This window comes from Mizuhopecten yessoensis, unplaced genomic scaffold (genome assembly GCF_002113885.1).
Source record: "Mizuhopecten yessoensis strain PY_sf001 unplaced genomic scaffold, ASM211388v2 scaffold11173, whole genome shotgun sequence".
Taxonomy (NCBI): Eukaryota; Metazoa; Mollusca; class Bivalvia; order Pectinida; family Pectinidae; genus Mizuhopecten; species Mizuhopecten yessoensis.
Window position 1 is genome coordinate 2,181,344 of NW_018408916.1, and position 20,969 is coordinate 2,202,312.

Here is a 20,969-nt window from a genome sequence, read left to right on the forward strand (position 1 = left end):
AGGGGCTGAACTATATCTTAAGTCTCTCGGAGCTGTAGTATATCTGAAGGCTCTCGGAGCTGTACTATATCTGAAGGCTCTCGGAGCTGTACTATATCTGAAGTCTCTCGGAGCTGTACTATATCTGAAGGCTCTCGGAGCTGTACTATATCTGAAGGCTCTCGGAGCTGNTCTGAAGTCTCTCGGAGCTGTACTTTATCTGAAGGCTCTCGGAGCTGTACAATATCTGAAGGCTCTCGGAGCTGTACTATATCTGAAGTCTCTCGGAGCTGTACTATATCTGAAGTCTCTCGGAGCTTTACTATATCTGAAGGCTTTCGGAGCTGTACTATATCTGAAGTCTCTCGGAGCTGTACTATATCTGAAGTCTCTCGGAGCTGTACTATATCTGAAGGCTCTCGGAGCTGTACTATATCTCGTAGTGGAGTGTGGCGTCGGATTGCGCTGTCCGACGCACCAGTCACATGAACAGCGCGTCGTGTTGTACAGGCACCGTTGGTCAAGCTTCTCGCACAATAACGCTGTATGTAGCTTGTGCAATTATACACTTATCTACGGTATCCGTCAATGTGAAAAGTCCTCTAAAATATTCAAATACGCCGTGAACATTTTTAAAAGTTGTCCTTCGTTACATGGTCAAATGGATAATTTAAAACGTAATATGTCGGGTGAACTACATTTAGTAAGCATTTAAAAAACGAAAGTATGATCGCTCTTGCGTGTATATATAATAAATTATGTATTTCAATCAATGAACACAGTTTTCAATTCTATATTTAGTGTACAATTTGATAAAAACAAATCCATTCAGAAACATTTATTGATCGTACATACAATACATTGTCCTTCATACTTCATAATAATGGGGTTTCTCCTATAAATAAAAATGTTACTTTTTTTGTGTGTATTTGATCAACAAAAATTTCATTTTAAAAAAGTGATATCGTGATTTATTTAGGACAAACTTATTTTTAGAATTTAAAAAATCAAATTACATTAATTGTGATGAAGAGTTATTTTTGGATTGTGAGGGTATCACACATTTTTACCCGTGTACAAACATAAAAATACACACAGTTTTGAATTTAAAACGACCCGTATTTGTGTGCGGAACTTAATAATTGCGATTCCCTTAATCCAATAATGACATCACATTCTAATGAAAACGATTCGCTGTTTTTGCTCTCGTCAAAACAAATTTGAGTTATCCTAAAATAAAAAATTAATCTGATTGTTATATGGTATATGTCAAAACGCATTGCTACAAAGTCTCTGAGTCTCCTACCTACGGCGATTACATGTCGTAGTTGATGTTTTTTTCCGATTTTGAGTTCTAATTATATTTTTTTGTTAACACATCGATATTCTCTTCTCGGAGTTTCATTAAAAGCTGTAGGAATTCTAAATATGACCTTGACCTGATTGAACTCAATCACTAGGGTTAAAATTTCCTAGAATGATGATATCTATACCGAGCTATTAGCTATATCTTATCTGAGTTTTAACTATACACCGATCCCACACAGTTTGACGCCCAACCTTGTGACTGTGATCAAAACCGTTACGCAAAAATGTTCCGAAGGACCATTCACCTACAAGCAGACTGTTCTAATTAATTCTCCTGCAGAGAAAAGTTCCGAAGGGCATGTCTCACTTCCGGTTTGGAGACGAAGTTAATTAAGAACATGATATTGTACTTCATTTTTTACAATTTCATGATTTTCGTCCATATATCCTTTCCGTGCGATAGCTATATTGTAGTCGTCACTGTAGTGTAAAGCGTTGGATTAGGCCTGCAGCTGTTCACGAAACATGCACAACGTTTAGATCGAAGATCATGATGTTTATGTCACCAAGGGAAGCACAAAAGTCAAGGACAAAGAACGGTAGGATAATGTGACAATGATTTGAGACCGACAAAAAGAGGGCGGAGAGGTAATGTAGCAGACATTATAAAAATAAGTCAGTATCCAGGTAAACAAGATGGCATCGTACAGGTAAATCATGGAGACAGATACATCGCAAACACCGACATGGGTACAAGGTATGCTGACAGTAATACTGCCGACATGGGTACCAGGAATGTTGACAGTAATACTGCCGACATGTGTACCAGGAATGTTGATAAAAATATGTACGACATAGGTTTTAGGAATGATGACGGTAAACACTGGCGACCTGGGTACCATGCAAGATGACAGAAATACTCACAACAGGTTCTCAGTATGTTTTTGTTTTAGAAATACTCGCAACAAGGTACCAAGACAGATTGAAGGAATACTAGCACAGGAGACGTCCAGGCACATCGACAGACATACTGGCACAGGAGACCAACTACATGTACATTGAATGTTCAAAGAAATGCTGACAGATTATCAATAAGAGTTTAGTGAGAATATACTACTTAAGACCGATAATGCTGAAAGATATTTCCACTTATGATAGGGGACCACGAAGTTACAAGGCCACGTATATTGTCAGTAAGACTGTCACAAGGGGCGTCAATTATATTAGACTGACGACAGGGAATCGGCAATGTTAACAAACATACCAACCGCAGTTCAGGGGAGAGGTGCAACTATTATTTGAGTTTAAGACAAAAACTTTTCGTGAACTTCTTAGTTAGCTTCAGGTAAGAGAAACTCACACAGGGGTAAACAGTGACAAAAACGAGGAGACTGTGATGTTTGATCAAATCACTTTTATCAGGCGATATTGCGAGGATAAAGAGTATGTGAATTGGAATTATTAGTACACAGACCATTAATTTTATTCTCAAAGTATCTTAGGTATTTAAGTACCATTATTGTAGTTGTTTTTTATTGTCAGGAGTACGCACCTTTAACGGACGATATATACAAAGTCTACATATAAACTTCATCAATATCTGTTGTCAATTTCTCCATTATCAAACGTAATACCAAAAGTGCATGGATCGATTTCAGCCCTTACACAATTAAAACACTTTTCGATTATCACCAGCGAACATCAAACACCCTCTCCACGGCACAGTAACAAGGTCCTAACACCAGCAGAAGATTGCGTCTTGTCATGATCCAATAGTTTAATACCTCAACATGGCGAGATCGATGATAACAACTCTCGTTATCACAACGGGAGCACACGAGATATGGGTGGTCACTGTGCTTGATGTCGTCACGGCTTTGTGTGTATATTATAATGACTTAACGGGGCGGAACACATAAAACTGAGAATAGTTCTAGTAGTTTCAACACGTGCAGCGACAAAAGCGGTAGAATCACATGACGTGGCTATCTGAGTCACGTGACAGAAAAATTATACGGCGACATCCTTTTTTAATGTGCAAACAATGTTATCCTCCAACAATGCTGTAACACAGCAGACGATTCGTTGTCGAAAAACGAATATCTTGTCACGGAAATCATCGCTAGATCTAGGTACGGAATCTCTAGTCAGATCAAGGTAATGGGAGAGGCTGACACAATATTGGAATCACTAGAAAGCTTGCGCCGGGAATAACACTGAAAAGAATATAAGTTCCATCTATCCTATCTAATACCTTTGTTCCAGAAGAGGTTTCAATGGCGCGGATTCGTGCTTGTATATAATGCTTAAACTACAATACAAGATCATTGCTTTAGTATGTAAAATACGACACAGATCAAATGTTCTTATATGACATTTAAGTCGCTAGAATTCTTTGAAACAATCTTGTGTTTTTCTCCAATCGTCCATTTCAAACGAGTCTAAAAGGCTTTTGAATGTGTATATGAAGGCACAAGTCTTATAAAGGATTTTTGCTGCTAAATAATATTGTATGTGGAGGCGCCAGTAATGTCCTGTGTGTGTTGTGCCTGTTTTTGGAGGATATGAAAAAGGGGCGTCAGAGACATTCTGGTTTATGAATTAACACTGTTTCAGCCAATATACACGACTACACAACGATCATTTGCGGCAGACAGCATAATACAAGTCAAATATATTAACAATACAGATACACTGCATTGGACACAAGAACAACACACCACCATACATCGTTGTATCGTTAACGTATGATGTAGGGCCAATTTACATGAATCGTTCTGTTCATTTGTTTCCCTGATTCGTTCCTCTGCCTTTGCAAATACAATTGCGAGGAAGGTTACTAAACTGTTATTGATATTAACCCGTTATTAATACATATCCCCGAACCAATATCATGGGAAGAACATGAGGTTGACTATGTAGCAAATTGAATCGTTATCAATTTACAAGAGTGACACGAACTTGTAGCAACGGTTTATTGACGGACGAAAATAAGGCCACGTACAACTTCATAAATGTAATTCTGTAAATGTCTTTATGGTCCAAATATCCACCTCATCATTGCAAAATGATTGTATGGGGTCTGGCAGCAAGACTCGTTTAGTCGTTTCTAATGTATCCTTTCTTTGATATGCTTTTCGTTGAGTCTGATTCTATAACAGCTAAAACTACTACTGGTTGTTCGGGAATGTAGGAAAAGACAAACTGGCATGATGAATAAAATAAAGGGGAAACTCTACATTGTCAACGCAGAGGTACACAAATGGAAGTCAGTGATAACACATTAAGACAGCAAAAAGCATGAAGACACACAGAAAAAACCCACAACATAAAACTCGATATTATTTGAAGGCAAAAAGCAAATACTCGGAAAGTATAACGAGAACGTTATCAACGATCAAATCACGATGGATGTGTTTATAACCAAACAATACTTAAGTGAAACGCGTGTAATGATGACGATTGTAACCTCTGAGTACATTGAAAATTATCCGGTTGAAAACTCAGAATAAGTTATATAATTGGTATATAAGACTACATTATAGCGAGACAACAAGGGACCAAGAATAATAAACATAGGGCATTTAAAAGAAGTAAGTGAGGAACAGACAGAACAAACGCTGTAAACCTCCAAGAAATCCGGAGACAGAACCAATGGTTTAGAAAAAATGATGGTCATCAAAGATGGTAAAACGATAAACACAGGTCAGAAGCATGTCCCAACAGAGGCTGTGATGTCTCTTTGGGGTGGTTTGGAGCTTCTCCGGTATAAAAAAAAAACATAACAGGTAAATAGTTCGGTCAGGAAGAAGCATTTATCTGGCAAATAATGATCCTTGGATCATTCTCTCTGGAGTGACAAATCAAATGCGGGATTTCTAGTTATCCCGTTGTCGAAATAATCTGAGCGGTTGATGGGGTGTGGGGTTTTAATCATTCAGGGTAAAATGTCAAGATTTTGAATTTGTTTTAACATTCATTTAATCTCCGAGCACAAAGTCCATCTTTCGAAACAACATCTTGAAGATGGTGTCTTTTGTCTAGAAGTGACCTGCATATTTTGATCTATGCGGGGGAAGCCAACAATTTTTCGAATATATAAACGTATTTCATAATCCTATATTACATTTACATATAGAAATAACATTACCTACAGAAATATCGGTTGAGAGTCGAACCTTCAAACACCTCAAATCTAAAGGAAGAAAACACTCGACATGATCATGTTGAGTCATGCAGTACCAAATGTTTTACACCAGATTTACGTGTGCTATCGAGCAATTTATAACACTTTAATTTAACGTTTTACTAATGTTCTCACTCCTATTGACCATTTCTGCCCCAGACAGCTAATCCCATTTAAGCGTTTCCTTCTTTTCTCCACTTTGTTCTCATTATTTGCGAAAAAACGATCTAATACATGTCAATACATTTTACGCCGAACAAAATGACTTTTCACGCCTTCGACAGCCGGGAGTTAATGGGGCACCACGCGGTTATATCGCATATACATCTGATGTGGTAATGTAAAATGTTCTCTGCTCATATATATAATTGCAACCCCCAAACTTACAATTGACGATACAATAGCTTCTAATTTGATATTTGTAAACTAAGTGAAGACACTCTTGGCATAGCATTTTTTTCTAAATTGATTAATGTTATGGAGCTCTGATCCAATTAACCTATTTCCCAAGGAAACAAACGAGAACATTAAGTAAGCATACACCCTTGGTGTAGTATCTCGTACAGTCAAACAAACTCAATGAACAATATGTACTTGTAGCATTACATATTCTTTCTATATTCTGCCCGTAAGTATATCTTCCTTGATAATAAAATTTTCATTGTTTATGGTGTTAGTCTACTAAAAGTACAATTTAAAAGAATAATGTATTATTTACTCGCTGTATGTGTGATCTGCGGTGGTCAATATCAACAACTTTCTCCGGTCTCTATAACGTTTGAATTCAACTTTGTAAAGACAAACATTAATATGACTCGGATTGATTTGTCGTCTGTCAGGAAGTTACAATGTCGCATGAAAATTCCTCTGTTTTTAGGTTACCAAATATTGCGTTTTTGTTGTTGTTGTTGTTGTTATTTTCAAGCTACTTATCCAAACAGTTGCCAGTATTGAAGACATAGTGCAGGGCACAATTTCTTCAACTCTGGCAAATATTTTAGATTAAGCTAAAACACACATCCGACCAAATGAAAATTTGAACATTGGACTATCTGAGATCACGGTGGCCATTCTACCTATTATTAATATGGCCTCTTACTGTCCTTTTCATGTCCAGTCAAGATCGGTGACACTACTTCCTCTTTTTTTAAATCTTTGCTCATAAGATCTCTTTTATTCACAATTTATGTTTGAATGTCTATTTTTCAAGTACTTCCTTTACCGGCAATTGGTGTTTAGTCAATGCGCTAGAAACAGAAACTGCTCAAACTCTTGACAATCATTTTAACAAGTATGTTCTTTACAACAAACATCGGCGTCTTGGCCTATCAGAATTGAATATAAATGGGAAACACAGAAATACAAATACGGAAATGTATGTGAGGAAAAATAAGTTATGGCTCTACACTGATCAAAAGGACAAAATAATCTTGATGATTGTCTATACGGCTACAGTATAAAAGGATGTATTCATCGGAATCTTGGTAATAATATAAAGGTAGTATAAATTACAAAATTTGATCATGGAAGTCTGGTTTTGCATTGGGAAATGCTACAGATCAATGCTGCATTACACACGTATTGTAATGTATTGCAGTATCGAATGTCATAAAACAAGAATATAGGTATTTCAACCCGACATTACGTAATTTGTTTGCGGTGTATTACGTCAGTCGACAGTTGGGCGTCCTTTGGTACCAGGCCGTATCATGGAGTCAGCGTCTGACAACACGCGGATCAACCTGTCTGCACCCACGGGTCGTAACATCAACATGAGATAATTGGTTTTAAATAGGATTTTCACGTCGCTTATTTGTGACGCCATGCAAAACGTGCTATGAAATCATGTTCACAATGTTACCGTAGGGTCAGTCTACTTTTTCCGACAATAAATAAGCCGTACTCTAAACCAAGGAAAAGGTCAAACAGAAAAACAATTGTTTCCTGTCATTCCTTAATCTCTGGTTTAATGGATGCCTGGGGATTATCCTTTTCTGAATTCCTTTTTCCTATTACTAGCGTACCTTTGTAACTCACGAAGTAACGTTTCCCTCCCCTAGAATTGGTTACTAAGGAACTAGGTCATTGGAAGCTAAGGAACTGTGTCACTAGTAGCTAAGCTACTATGGCATTGGTACACTTAGCTGAAGAACTTTATCATTGGTAGCGAAGGAACTATCTCATTGGAAACTAAGGGAATATCATTGGTAGCTAAGGGAATATCATTGGTAGCTAAGGTGATATATCATTGGTAACTAAGGAATTTATCATTGGCAGCCAAGGAACTATTTCATTGGAAACTAAGGGAATATCGTTGGTAGCTAAGGTAATATATCATTGGTAGCTAAGGTATATATCATTGGTAGATAAGGAACTAGTTAATTGGTAACTAAAGGAAGATATCATGGATGGGTAAGGATTTGTATCATTCATAGTAGAACTACACCATTAGTAGCTGAAAAATTATGTTATTTATAGTATATGTACTATAATATGAATCGTTAGGAACTATGGTATTTGCAGTTGTGGATATATGTTATTGACACCTACAGCGTTTGGCATTAGTACTTAAGGTACAAAGTAATGCGAAGTACCATAAGTAGCGACAGGAAAATTGATTTACGAGTTCAGATCTCAAACAATATCAACCTGCTGAGCGTGTACCAATACTGACATTGACATGCATTAGTGTGAAAAAATTTCAAATATATCATATAGTCTTATAACTAGACTAGGATGATTTTTTTTTTTTTTTTTTTGGATAAATGCTGCAACTGAAACCTCATAGCGTGTGGATGCACCAAAGCCAGATGTGTCTACATCTCAAACACGCTCTATAAATCAATTTGCGAATACTTTGTAATTTTCTTCATCACAGCCACCTTTTAAGTGTCTACATCACAGACACGTTGTAAATGATATCGGGACCGAAAAATATCACTAAATATCTGAGATATAACCATAACAGGACAGCCTACAATTGTTATTGGTTTTATACAAATCTCAGACATGGGGAAATTACAAGGGTCGTCTTACGTGTGCTGGCAGTTTTAGGAGTTGTAGGTAGCTTTCAGGTTGTTTGTTGTTTGGCGGGGGGGGGGGGGGGGGGGAGGTTTTTTAAAATTTAGAAATAGTTGGTAATGAAAGGTCGTCGGTTGTTCAAGGGTTGATGGTAGTTAAAGGTAGGTCCTTTTAGGATTAACAGGTTGTTTTACAGGGTGTTGTCATTTTTGGAGATGCTATATGTAGTAGTCATTTGGGGATTTCTGAGAGTTTGGGGGGTTGTTAGTAATTTGGGGAATTCTGGGAGTTTTAGGGTTGTTGATCCCACATATCGTTAATATTATAAACCAAATAGAACAAGTGCAAGTTCAAAATAGCACCAAGCAACAACAAGCCCAAAAACAGACATGCTACACGATCTTAAATGGCCAACCCTTGACACACGCAGAACAAGAACATCACTCATACTCTTCTCCGAAATAGTACACCAAAACTAGCAATCAACAGACGTTCTTGTTAACCCCTGAACACGACACGGAAATAAAATCATCACAGACATATATACCTCCCAAAGACACACACAAGCACTTACACTCTTTTCATGCACCATGCTCTACCAAAGACATACACACTATACAACATACTTGAAGAAATACACCAACAACAAAACACCTAATGTACAGCGTTTTAACCTTCATTTATCTTTAAAGTAAAATGCAAATAATTACCCTATGCTGAGCACCCGCTGTAAACTAGGGAAATAATCATCATTATTGAGAGACGAATACTGTATGCAAGAGTAGAAAAGCCTTATATAATCAATGAAAAATGTGTTATATAACGATCATAAAAAAACGTATAGAAAGAAATTAAAACAAATAGAACGGAAAATTACTATGATTGGATAACGTTGTTGGGAGACAATTTTTTATCGGGATCAATTTGACAGCGGTTCGAATTAAATTTCAACAGAAAATGGAATTATATAACCATGATACACGTGCAAATGTTCCGCGTAACAGAGCATGAAAATGAGTTAACACGCGTCTTTTATGTAAATCGGGAATCTCCTGGCAAGGGGATGCCAACCTCTTGATCTTTTACTCCATTAATTGTCAACAAAGAATAGTGTTAATGGTGAAATCGATCTCTAGCCTAATGTGATGATTACGTCTAATTAAATCTGATAGCATTTAAACAAATGGCATTTTCTAGTCTTTATTTTTTGATGTTTTTCGTTTACTTTCGTCTGTGAAATACCTTTGAGTTTTTTTCACAAGCTTGCGCGAATTCATGACGGTTTCAACTATAAGGAGACGATTGGAAAAGAAGAACAAACCACAATAATTCTACAGCTTTTGTGGCCGTGTATGGTGAACATAGTCTGCCACGTGTGACCTACTGTGCGATGGAACTGATTACCTTGAAATCCGTATACGGCACCGACTGTCTTTGCCAGTTCAGTTTTAATATATGAGAACGAATCCTTCCGTTGTTCCCATAAAGATATTCCTAACAGTTAACTCTCCATACCAGATCTGGTTATCACAGCTTCCGGTCGGCAAGAAAAGGCGGGAGGTGAAGCGAACCGTTCATGATTACCGTCATACGCTGTCTATTGTATGGAACGGCTACTTCCGGTCTACGTCTCGTTGCCATCGTGAGAGTTATATGCATTTCTCTGTTCTAATGACTTCACGCCAATGACCCCCACATCCGGTCAAGACGTCTGATCGATAATCTTTGCCACTGGTCAGACGAAATGAACATTACTAACTATCTTTACTCTTAACGTCGTGTAATATGAATCTTGAATTATAAATTGTCTGTTATGATGTATTGACGGTGTTGTGAGGGTCATTCGGGGATGATGGATTGTTCTGTACCCATGTGTGTATAGGTAACGGTGGGTGTTATAGTAGGCCATTAAACTGTAACAAACAGTCTTCTGACTTACATTTTTACATAAGTCAATCATCCCAACTCATCACACTTGAACTTTTGATCCCGATGACAAATTAGAAAATGTGCTTCAGACAACTGACCAAATATGACATTTATCCTAAAGGAATTCGGATTTTAATAAAAAAAACAAATGCAATTTATTTTCGAAATGTTCCGGACATCTCCCTCTATAAATGTTGCTGCAAGATAAAACTATGAAAACGATTATCAGATGCTTCTTGGATTTTATTTTTTTAAATGTCCTCTAATTTGTCTTGGTTCAACAAAATTATAGGACTTAGCACGCGCCTGTTTAATGACAAAGACGAGACCATCAACCGAACCATCTGCTCGTTCAACGAGTGTCTTCAAACGCATATATGGTTTGAAGCTTGACAATTATAAACAAAATCTCTGACAGAGGTTCCATCTCTGTCAACGGCTAAAACGAAGAATCATGGCAAAATTAAATCTTTAATTTGTCCGGTTTTTCTTTTAGAAAATTGACCAATGCAAGCAGGTGTAAGGAACGACAACTCAGAGTAGAGATGGTTAATTAGAAAACAATGTCGTTTGAATTTACAGCTAGAGTTTAAGTGTTCATTAGAAAAGTTGGTGAACCTGATCGAGGATGGGGGAGGTGCACTGAGTATTTTTTCTTGGCAGGACATTCACCCCCTCAATCATTGACGCGTGTATGCCTTCCGGTATGTTATTAAACAATACCTGACTAGTTTAATGAAAACATTGAGTTAACATCCTCGTGTAGTGTGTATTCGTTGTGTAGTTTGACCTCCAAAACCAATCACCTGCCATCTTGAGATTGAGAAAAGATTTGTATACATCTTAACCATAAAAACATGAATAATAGAGCGCAAATCCTTCCACTATCGTATCATATATTTAATTACTCGACGAAGTTCTGATGCTACGGATATGCATATTAAGACGTATTATTTAAATGATAAATTTCACAAAAAAAAATCTATTTTGATCGATGAGCACTACAGGAAACACTCAACCAAACTTTTGTAATTCTCGAATTGTTCACACTAAGGAATGCATTATCATCTTACATCATTACATGCCGGGAAACATCTTACCATATCAAATATTCGTTTCACGAACAATTAAATATAACCACGGACGCTTGATCGTGCTTCAAAGATGAGTTTGTATCGCCATGAATTATTAATCATGAAGAAATTGCCCCCAACACATCGATAATTTTGTTCAAACAAAAATGCGCATTCTTTTAATGAACGTTTCTTCGAGAAGGCCGTCTCCTTCATGCCGCAAGGTATTGTGGGTAGTGCTCCTATGCCAATCGGAACACACCAATTGGCCGTTTCCGTTATTTGACGAATCCAGATGCTGAGTTTACATACATGCCCAAGGCAAAAATAATATGCCAGTAGGATTATAAAAGCAATATGCAACGATCGTTCAATTTCAGCATCGATTTTAGTTTTTTTTTTTTCTACTTTTCGCGTTTAAAATCAAAAGATTCATTTACACAGATGCTCATGATTCTGTTCTTGATTAAAGGTTAAACCTATCACTCACGAGGTAAAGCTAACGGACAAATGCAAAAAGCAAATTGACAGGAAGCTGGCATTTAGAGCGCCACCTAGCGGTGTGAAGAAGAGTGGGTGTTCTGCTACATAGGTTTCCATTAGCTTCGTCATTAATAACCAGATAAGCTGTTCTAATTTAATGGCGGGCAGCCGTAGAATCGAACCGCCTCTGTCGATACGGACTGACATACAAGCATATTACCAAACTCCCAACGAGATGTAACGAAAACGGTTTTAAAAATATCGGTATTGAATTGATTAAATAAGATAGCATTGCAGTAAACACACGATCTCCGATTAGGGAAATTGATACACATAGGCAGATTTGTTTCATTAACCGGCTCAAGAGAGTCGTGGACTACAGTAGTCAGACAGTGTGTAGTATAACAAAGGACAAAGGTATCAAAGCAAACAAATTAACTTACTCTCTACCACTGCATGGCTGTGTTTGAGCCTCTGTAGAATCGTGAGGGCAGAGGAGCAGTTTATGCTCGTTGTGATGTGAACCCCGTTTAAAGGGCTTTAAAGAATACAGCCTTAGTAATTCCACGATCTTTGTTTCCAGCAAATGATGTCTGGTTTATGAACCTGCTGTGTCGTCAGGGCACTTGTATAAAATCAAATTTTCCCTATACCACTGACTTAGTAGTTGTACAATCGGATTAGTGTAGGCTGGAGTAAAGATTTTCAACTGTATTTTTATTTCTTTGTCTGTCATTGGCTGAAATAATTCCCTACATTTTTCTGCCTAGTGCAGATGCACCAGAGATATTTAATGCTCTATGTTCTCAGTTAGCGTTATAATAGTAATTTCTCGAATGTGTTATGAATAAATGACATTGGACAACTTTTAAACCTTACAAAAGATATCGACTCAAACAGACCGACCACTGAATATCCATCATATATTTAGAGATTTATCGACACGGGGAAGCAACCTGTAAATTATAATTGTTGCTTCATAGAGAGGAAATGGTGATCAGCAACAGGAAATAGCATTTTTCTTCTCCATAGAATAAGTTAAGTTATACTGGAAACAGTCCTCGTAACTTTTCTACTCCATAGAATAAGTTAAGTTATACTGGAAACAGTCCTCGTAACTTTTCTACTCCATAGAATAAGTTAAGTTATACTGGAAACAGTCCTCGTAACTTTTCTACTCCATAGAATAAGTTAAGTTATACTGGAAACAGTCCTCGTAACTTTTCTACTCCATAGAATAAGTTAAGTTATACTGGAAACAGTCCTCGTAACTTTTCTACTCCATAGAATAAGTTAAGTTATACTGGAAACAGTCCTCGTAACTTTTATTGTGATTGTCGATCACATGAATAATAATAATAATAATATACAACATTTATATAGCGCCCTATATAATTTGTAAAATTACTCCAAGGCGCTTTACAACATATGGATAATAGTAATGGTTATAATTGTGAAAACAAACAACAAAGGCTTGCAATCACTTTCATACATTTAACAAGCAATGTGCACATAATTGAACAAAGAAAAGGGTGGTATTTGTAAAGATTCTAAAAGGGAGACGTGAAGAGGTGAGTTTTTATGTCCCTCTTGAACTTGGCCAGAGTATTCGACTTCCTAATAGCAGATGGTAAGCTATTCCACAACGTAGCCGAAACCCTCGCAAAGCATCTGTTTCCGTAGGTCACAGTACAAGATTTTGGGACACACAACAAAGATTCTGACTCCGACCGCAGTGATCTTGACGGCTGATACAGGTTAACAAGTTCCTGTAGGTACTGAGGAGCTGTTCCATTCAGTGCCTTGTATGTGTATACCAGAATTTTGTACTGCGACCTGTATCGTACAGGTAACCAGTGCAACGAATAAAGCGCAGGTGTGATGTGCTCTCTCTTTCGAGTACGAGTAACTAGCCGTGCTGCAGTGTTCTGAACCCTCTGCAGACGAATAGTTAGTTTGTCAGATAATCCAACCGAGAGGTAACAAGTGAATGCACCAAAATCTTGCATGCATCTGCAGTTAGAAACTGCCGAATACAGCCGATGTTCCTGATCTGGTAGTAACAGGATTTGGCAATAGCGTTCACTTGTTTCTCCATGACCCATATGTATGGTTTCTTTCCAGAGAAAACTTGTTTTTAATTTTAATTTGTATCGATACGATTTCTGATAACAAAAATTGAGTACAGAGGGCTGTACATGAACTTGTATAAACTAACAAAATTTTAAGATATTACTTTATTGAAAAAACAGCATCAGTTCTGTAGATTTATATTTCAACATCACAGTATAACCAAGTAAATAAAAAAATCATAAATGAATTGGCCATACAGGTCAGAAACTATTGACAGAATGTTGACAATCTTACTTAAACAAAAGCAAATTGTTCATGTTATAGTTTTCGTAAAAGTGTTATGTCTCTCGCATTAACTCTCGTTGTCGCCACCTCACTTCCGGTGACTAAATCCTGGGACCGTTCAGTTCGAAAGAAACTGATTATTCCGTATGTCTCGTCCATCTCCCGTCCGCCGTTTACGCACAATCTTGGTTATTACAGTTGGGCACGGCACGGTTGGGGTTAATTGGACCACAAGGGACAAGGTTATAGCAAGGTAATGGTCTGGTACGGCTCGGTGGCCGACGCGGACCCCGACGATGGTTGGTAGATTGTATTATATCTTGTGTAAGACTTATGTCATAATGGCAAAAGTTCTTGTAATGTTATTTATGACAGATTTTTGTTCTTTGATTTACAGACACGAGACTGCTTATAGATGCTGTTAACGAAATGAGGGATGCAATAGATAAATAAAGCAAGAAAACGAAAAAATAGATGCATAAGTAATTATATGAAAACGCGAAAAACAAAAATACAAAAACATATTTTATGTTTAATGTTTGATATTTTTTGTGTTTAATAAAAAATGGAAAAAATAGAGATGTATACGGCTTTATGAATTATGCATGTTATTTGTTTTAAAGTCCCCCCTCCCCCTTTAAATTATTTTTCTTAATTAGCTAATAATACTGATTTACCTCAGTTTATTTCAACTGTATCTTCAATTAATTAACGTAATTCAAAATATCATTTGTGAAATGTGTCTGGTTGTTTATTTTACGTGTGGAACTCATGGAAAGTATTTTTTAATCAAAATAACGTGGCATAAATCCTTTAACACTTTAGACCAAAATAAGCACTTGAAGTCACATTGACTCATGGAAAGATTTCCCTCACTGGACAAGTCGATTCTAAAGACATATTTCCTAAGGGAAACCTATATATTGATTACGGGTCCTGATCAATACCTGAGCTGTTAACTCGGTGATTTGGTCGTTCCGCTATCCGCATTCCTGTTCCGATCGGCAGTTTCCTGACATTATTGAATATTAACGTAACATGCAACACTATAAATCTGAAATTCATTATGTTCCGAATGTCATGTCTTCCGAACGTCGAAAGACTACCTTGTGTACTTCTACTCTCCGCTAGGCGTCACTCCGAAATAATAATAATACTGTAATAATAAGTATGACAGAGAAAAATGGTAGTAAGGTAAGTAGTCCAGTGGAACGACTTGGTTGGAATTAACACATCCATCTAATAGGAAGGTTACAAATTGTATATAACTTACAACTATTTTTGCTTTCGTGTCTACTAGATGATAACAAAGAGGAAAAATCCTTGATTTCGGAAAGAGTCCTATATAAGTCGCTCCTGACGATCATGTAATAGGATCCCCGTTGATAAGCAGGGTACCAGGATGATATTAATGTAATAAATAAATGCAAACAAAGGAAGGAAAAAATAACAGTTATTAGTCATTTTTTATAAAATATATACACAAGTTGTCAAGCACGGAAGTCAAGCATACACGTGACTCAAATCGTCCGTATTCTAATCAACAAATACAGTTTCCATAGCTACATTCATCTAAACAAGAAATAAAAAAATGTGTGTAGCTTTTGTTACGACCTAAAACGGGTTGGTTTATCATCCTTTCTCGACATCTTCTTGTAGCGTTCAGATGAATCAACAGAACGCTTGAAACGGGTTCAATTAAAGCAGAGACAGTAAATTCAAGCATGTTTATGTGTTATCTCATTGACAATATGACAGCTAATGTATTTCATTCATTATTTCTTTCTGATAACAACTTCTTGCCGAGTTGACGTGGATATAAATCAACCAGTTCAAGTCATGTGCAGCAATTCGATTGGATGCTAATGTATGGGTGACAAGTCACGTGACCCTTGTCTCTAGGGAAGCAAGCTTGTCACCAAAGGAAATCAGATTGCTCTTAGATGTGATTAAATCTCTGAAATGTCACTTACATTCAACCTTATGATGGAACAGTCATTTAGAACTGTTTAAAAGTACTCGGCCATTTTGTTTTAATAAGGATGTCAGTTTCGAATTCCATCTGATCGCCGATCAGATTGCTATAATGAGCGGGAAGCGCGAGCGCGGTGTAGAGTTCCGCGTCAAAGAAGCCACTGTCAATGGTGGAGAAAAGCCAATATGGAATAATCCACCACACGTGGTTCAACTTCAAAGCGAGATTCATTGCAACATGCATGTGCTGTGGTCGTGCCGTTTGATCTTCGTTGAGACCGCACAGCGTCTGTTCTTCACACAAACGAGAACCAGGAGGCGATCACAGTAAAGGAGGACGACAAAATTAATATGTGGCGCATGCGCAGTAGATCGTTACAACGCCTGGTAATGCGACATGTTTTGCATCGTTAGAGAAAGCGTTGCTGTATTTAGTTAGAAACTACCTCATCATTTATCACGAACACGGAAGTCACGTGATATGAAGCGTATAACGTGTTTTCAGTTTTGTGTATTTATTACTAACAAGGATCGAACAGAATTCTGTCATCACTCATACGGGTAAAAACGCGAAGGTTAAATCCACATGTATAATGAAGCCCCAGCGGATTTCATGCAATATGGATCATACTGGCATGAATATTTTTTAAATTTGTATTCAATACGTAATTTTGCACTCTGAACTTATAAAATATATTAATATTAAGCTAAAATTTGCGGTATCTAAGTTTACGAGGGGAACAACAATAATTGCACCCCTTGTAAAAAGATATCATTCGGCAATCTACAGCAATCGGGACTGAAAGCAAAATCGCGAAATATAACTGATTCACGAAACCAAAATGTGGATTTTGAAAAAAATAAGTACAGATGGTTCATGTGATCATTCCATCAAAATAAAATACACGTCTGCTTTGTTCCTAAATTAGAAGAAGAAAAAAGCGCAGAATGGAATGGGCTGATTTAGCATCTTGATATATGATGTTTCATTTTTAATGGAATTGAAACCTTTGCTGGGATTATCACCATAAATCCAGCAAATGTCACAATGAAATGGTCGGCGTAGTGAATAGGATGACTACTAAAGCGGTGTTAGGTTCTATTGAGAGCTTGGCTGTGTTGTTCCATTACAACTTTTGACATTATGGCGTACCGGCCTTGTAATAAACATTATTCGAGAAAGCAATATATCTCGGGGCAAATATTTCAAACCTAAAAGGCACTATTATTCCATGATCTGATTTTTTTCCCACTTTTACAAAAAAAAAAAAAAAAAAAAAAAAAAAAAAAAAAAAAAAAAAAAAAAAAAAAAAAAAAAAAAAAAAAAAAAAAAAAAAAAAAAAAAAAAAAAAAAAAAAAAAAAAAAAAAAAAAAAAAAAAAAAAAAAAAAAAAAAAAAAAAAAAAAAAAAAAAAAAAAAAAAAAAAAAAAAAAAAAAAAAAAAAAAAAAAAAAAAAAAAAAAAAAAAAAAAAAAAAAAAAAAAAAAAAAAAAAAAAAAAAAAAAAAAAAAAAAAAAAAAAAAAAAAAAAAAAAAAAAAAAAAAAAAAAAAAAAAAAAAAAAAAAAAAAAAAAAAAAAAAAAAAAAAAAAAAAAAAAAAAAAAAAAAAAAAAAAAAAAAAAAAAAAAAAAAAAAAAAAAAAAAAAAAAAAAAAAAAAAAAAAAAAAAAAAAAAAAAAAAAAAAAAAAAAAAAAAAAAAAAAAAAAAAAAAAAAAAAAAAAAAAAAAAAAAAAAAAAAAAAAAAAAAAAAAAAAAAAAAAAAAAAAAAAAAAAAAAAACTTTCTCTTGGAAAGGTTTCATAACGCCGTCCCTTTAAAATAAAAACAAAATATCCGAAGAGTATTCAGGTGAAATCCCTGAAATTAGATAACCATATACAATTTATTAGTTATTGATTTTTGTTCAGCTGTCATATGGACCTGGAAGAGAAATGTATCAACCGAGGCGGATTCGACATCACCTAACAAATATTCACCGAAGTACAAGTTCTTAATTTATTGTTATATTAGCTATGAAAATACAATTTTCTATAAGGAACGTAAGAAAAATCGTCAAGAGAAAAAGTTCTTCATTGTGCAGAAAGAACTCTGACGTTCCAATTGAAAATACGTCATAAAGATAAATATTGACTCGATGTTTCTAAAAATAGTAACGCAATGTTAATTGCACAAATCACCAACCACCACGTGATTGTGATTAAAGGAAAATTTGAACTTAGCGAACAAGTTTTGGTTTGAATACGAAAGATAGCGTGTACGAAAAGTTGCAAATTGATTGACACTGCAAAAAATACACTGGATGCAGTCAACTGATACGAAATAATGCAATGCATGAAAGCAACTGACACGACAGAATAATGTGCATGCAATTGATTGATATATTCAGCTTGTTATGTACACTTGTGTTCTAATTAATAAGAATAGCAACTCTCAAATCTGAAGTTAAGGAGGAAGAATCGATCCCACATAAGAAGCTTGCCAATATTGGTTTTACTGTGAGAACTGTCGGTGAAGAGAAAGGTAACCCGATATAATTGATTGGGACAAATCTCACAAATTGTTGCTGTCTTCAGCAGGTCTTGGTTGGCATTAAAACCGTGATGTGTACTTTATAACACACATTCATCAACTCAAGGAGGAAGAGGAGAGTACATCGTTCTAAAGTCACAGGGCAAAGAACAATAGAAGGCAAACAGCATGTGGCCGTATTGTGATGAATGATTTTCGGATAAAAAAACATCCGGGACATTGAACGTATATTATCCTATGGCGTATCCTGGTCTGATGGATTATTACGTTAGTGTGTGTAGTATTGTAACTAGGCTTATACCACACGAGAAATACAATAAAGTCGTAAATGTGTTTTTAAAACTGCATTATGTAACGTCGAGGCCTTCGGTTTTTTTTTAAAAAAATATGATAAAATCGCCATATTGAATCCACAAGAAAACAATTTCAGAGATATATTGATCATTCCTCTTACATATCTTGTCAACTCCTCAGCTTCCTATGGCTGGCATTTACCTAAGCAGAAATCGAATTTGTCCCCAAAGTCGTCCCAAAAAGAATGGACTGGTCATAATTCAGCGCTCCCGGAAAGTTTCAGTTACATTTTATGCTTACTCAATCTAACCTTTAAGTTGTGCTTCTGAAATTAGCGTCCTCTGTATCAGCCGTCTACTCGTACTTTTATTGCTTGAGGGTGTTTTTGTGCATTTAGACATGGGACCTACGGTTTTGAGTCAAAACTGAGTACAACGAGCGCCAGAGAGTTTCATGGTGGGTAGCCATCATAGCATTGCTACTATTCCATAAATTCACTTGAAATCGAACCCCGTTGGAAGGCCGCAGGTGTTTAAAGTCTATGATAACAATGTGCTGGACCCTATTTGTACCGCTTAGTTGATTTGAGCAAAACAGATTATATCCAAAAGGCATTTCGAACTGGCTGAAAATAATAGCGAAAGTTTTCTTCTTTTTAATTAGCCAGATTGTATCGCTGATTTCTTCAAACTTATTTGTCTTTTGTTTGTTTGTCACTTATTTGTTTGTTTGTCATGTGTTTGTTTGTGTCAGAGCTTAACATGATACTAAAATTCTTCACTAGTTTGTTCACGAAGTTTACTCCAGTGTTTTCGGCGTACCCAGTAACCGACACGTTCGAATACATTCTAATACCGGAACCGGAAGTAGATAATACCAATATACAGACGATCACAGAAACAGCATGATTGTTTAGGAGAAAAAGAAAAGCCGACGTCACGGATTGCTTTTCAGTCCTGACATAGCATACGCACCAGGATGTGGGCTGTTGTGAAACGTGTATGTCTGGACCGGAACTATGAACTACACGTTATGAAAGATACAACCGGAAATTCTCTGCATGACTACAGATATTGAACTTCATTGAGAACTGTTGACGGAATTCTGGCTTTGTTTAAAGATATAAAAATTGGTAACTTGTGTTTTAGATATAAAAATGAAGGATATTTAACGGCTTTCCGTTGAATGCCTTATATATTTAACAAGTATGGCAGATTACCGATATTTTTCACGAGTGCAAAGCATCGGAATATTCTGTTAAACGATTGAAATAGATATCAGTATTTCATATAAAAAATCATAGATTTACTCTTAAATTTCTTTCTCAATACTAAGCTTACTTTTGTCGCCATATTTGATAACGTCAAGCTTGATTGGTCAATACTAAACGTGATATCTTTCACACCATGACACAAATTAATGTTAATATTTGTCATGGTGTGAAAGATATCAGTTTTATCAAGTTGATAGAATTCAATATCTCACTGGCAAAAGTTAAGTCCAAGAAAATAAACTGTCAGCATATGACTATACTTAATATACATAAAAACCTCCTTAAAATGTGCATTCGTGCGATCGATAAAAATGTTCAGCAGCTGTTGAATATCACAACAACACTCTTTTCCCGTGTGTTTATCCACTCAGTCACAACTACACTATTTCCCCGTGTGTTTATCCACTCAGTCCCAACTACACTCTTTTCCCGTGTGATTATCAACTCAGTCACAATTACACTCTTTTCCCGTGTGTTTATCCCCTCGGTCACCACTACACTCTCTTTTTCCGTTTTATTATCCACTCAGTCACAACTACTCTCTTTTCCCGTGTGTTTATCAACT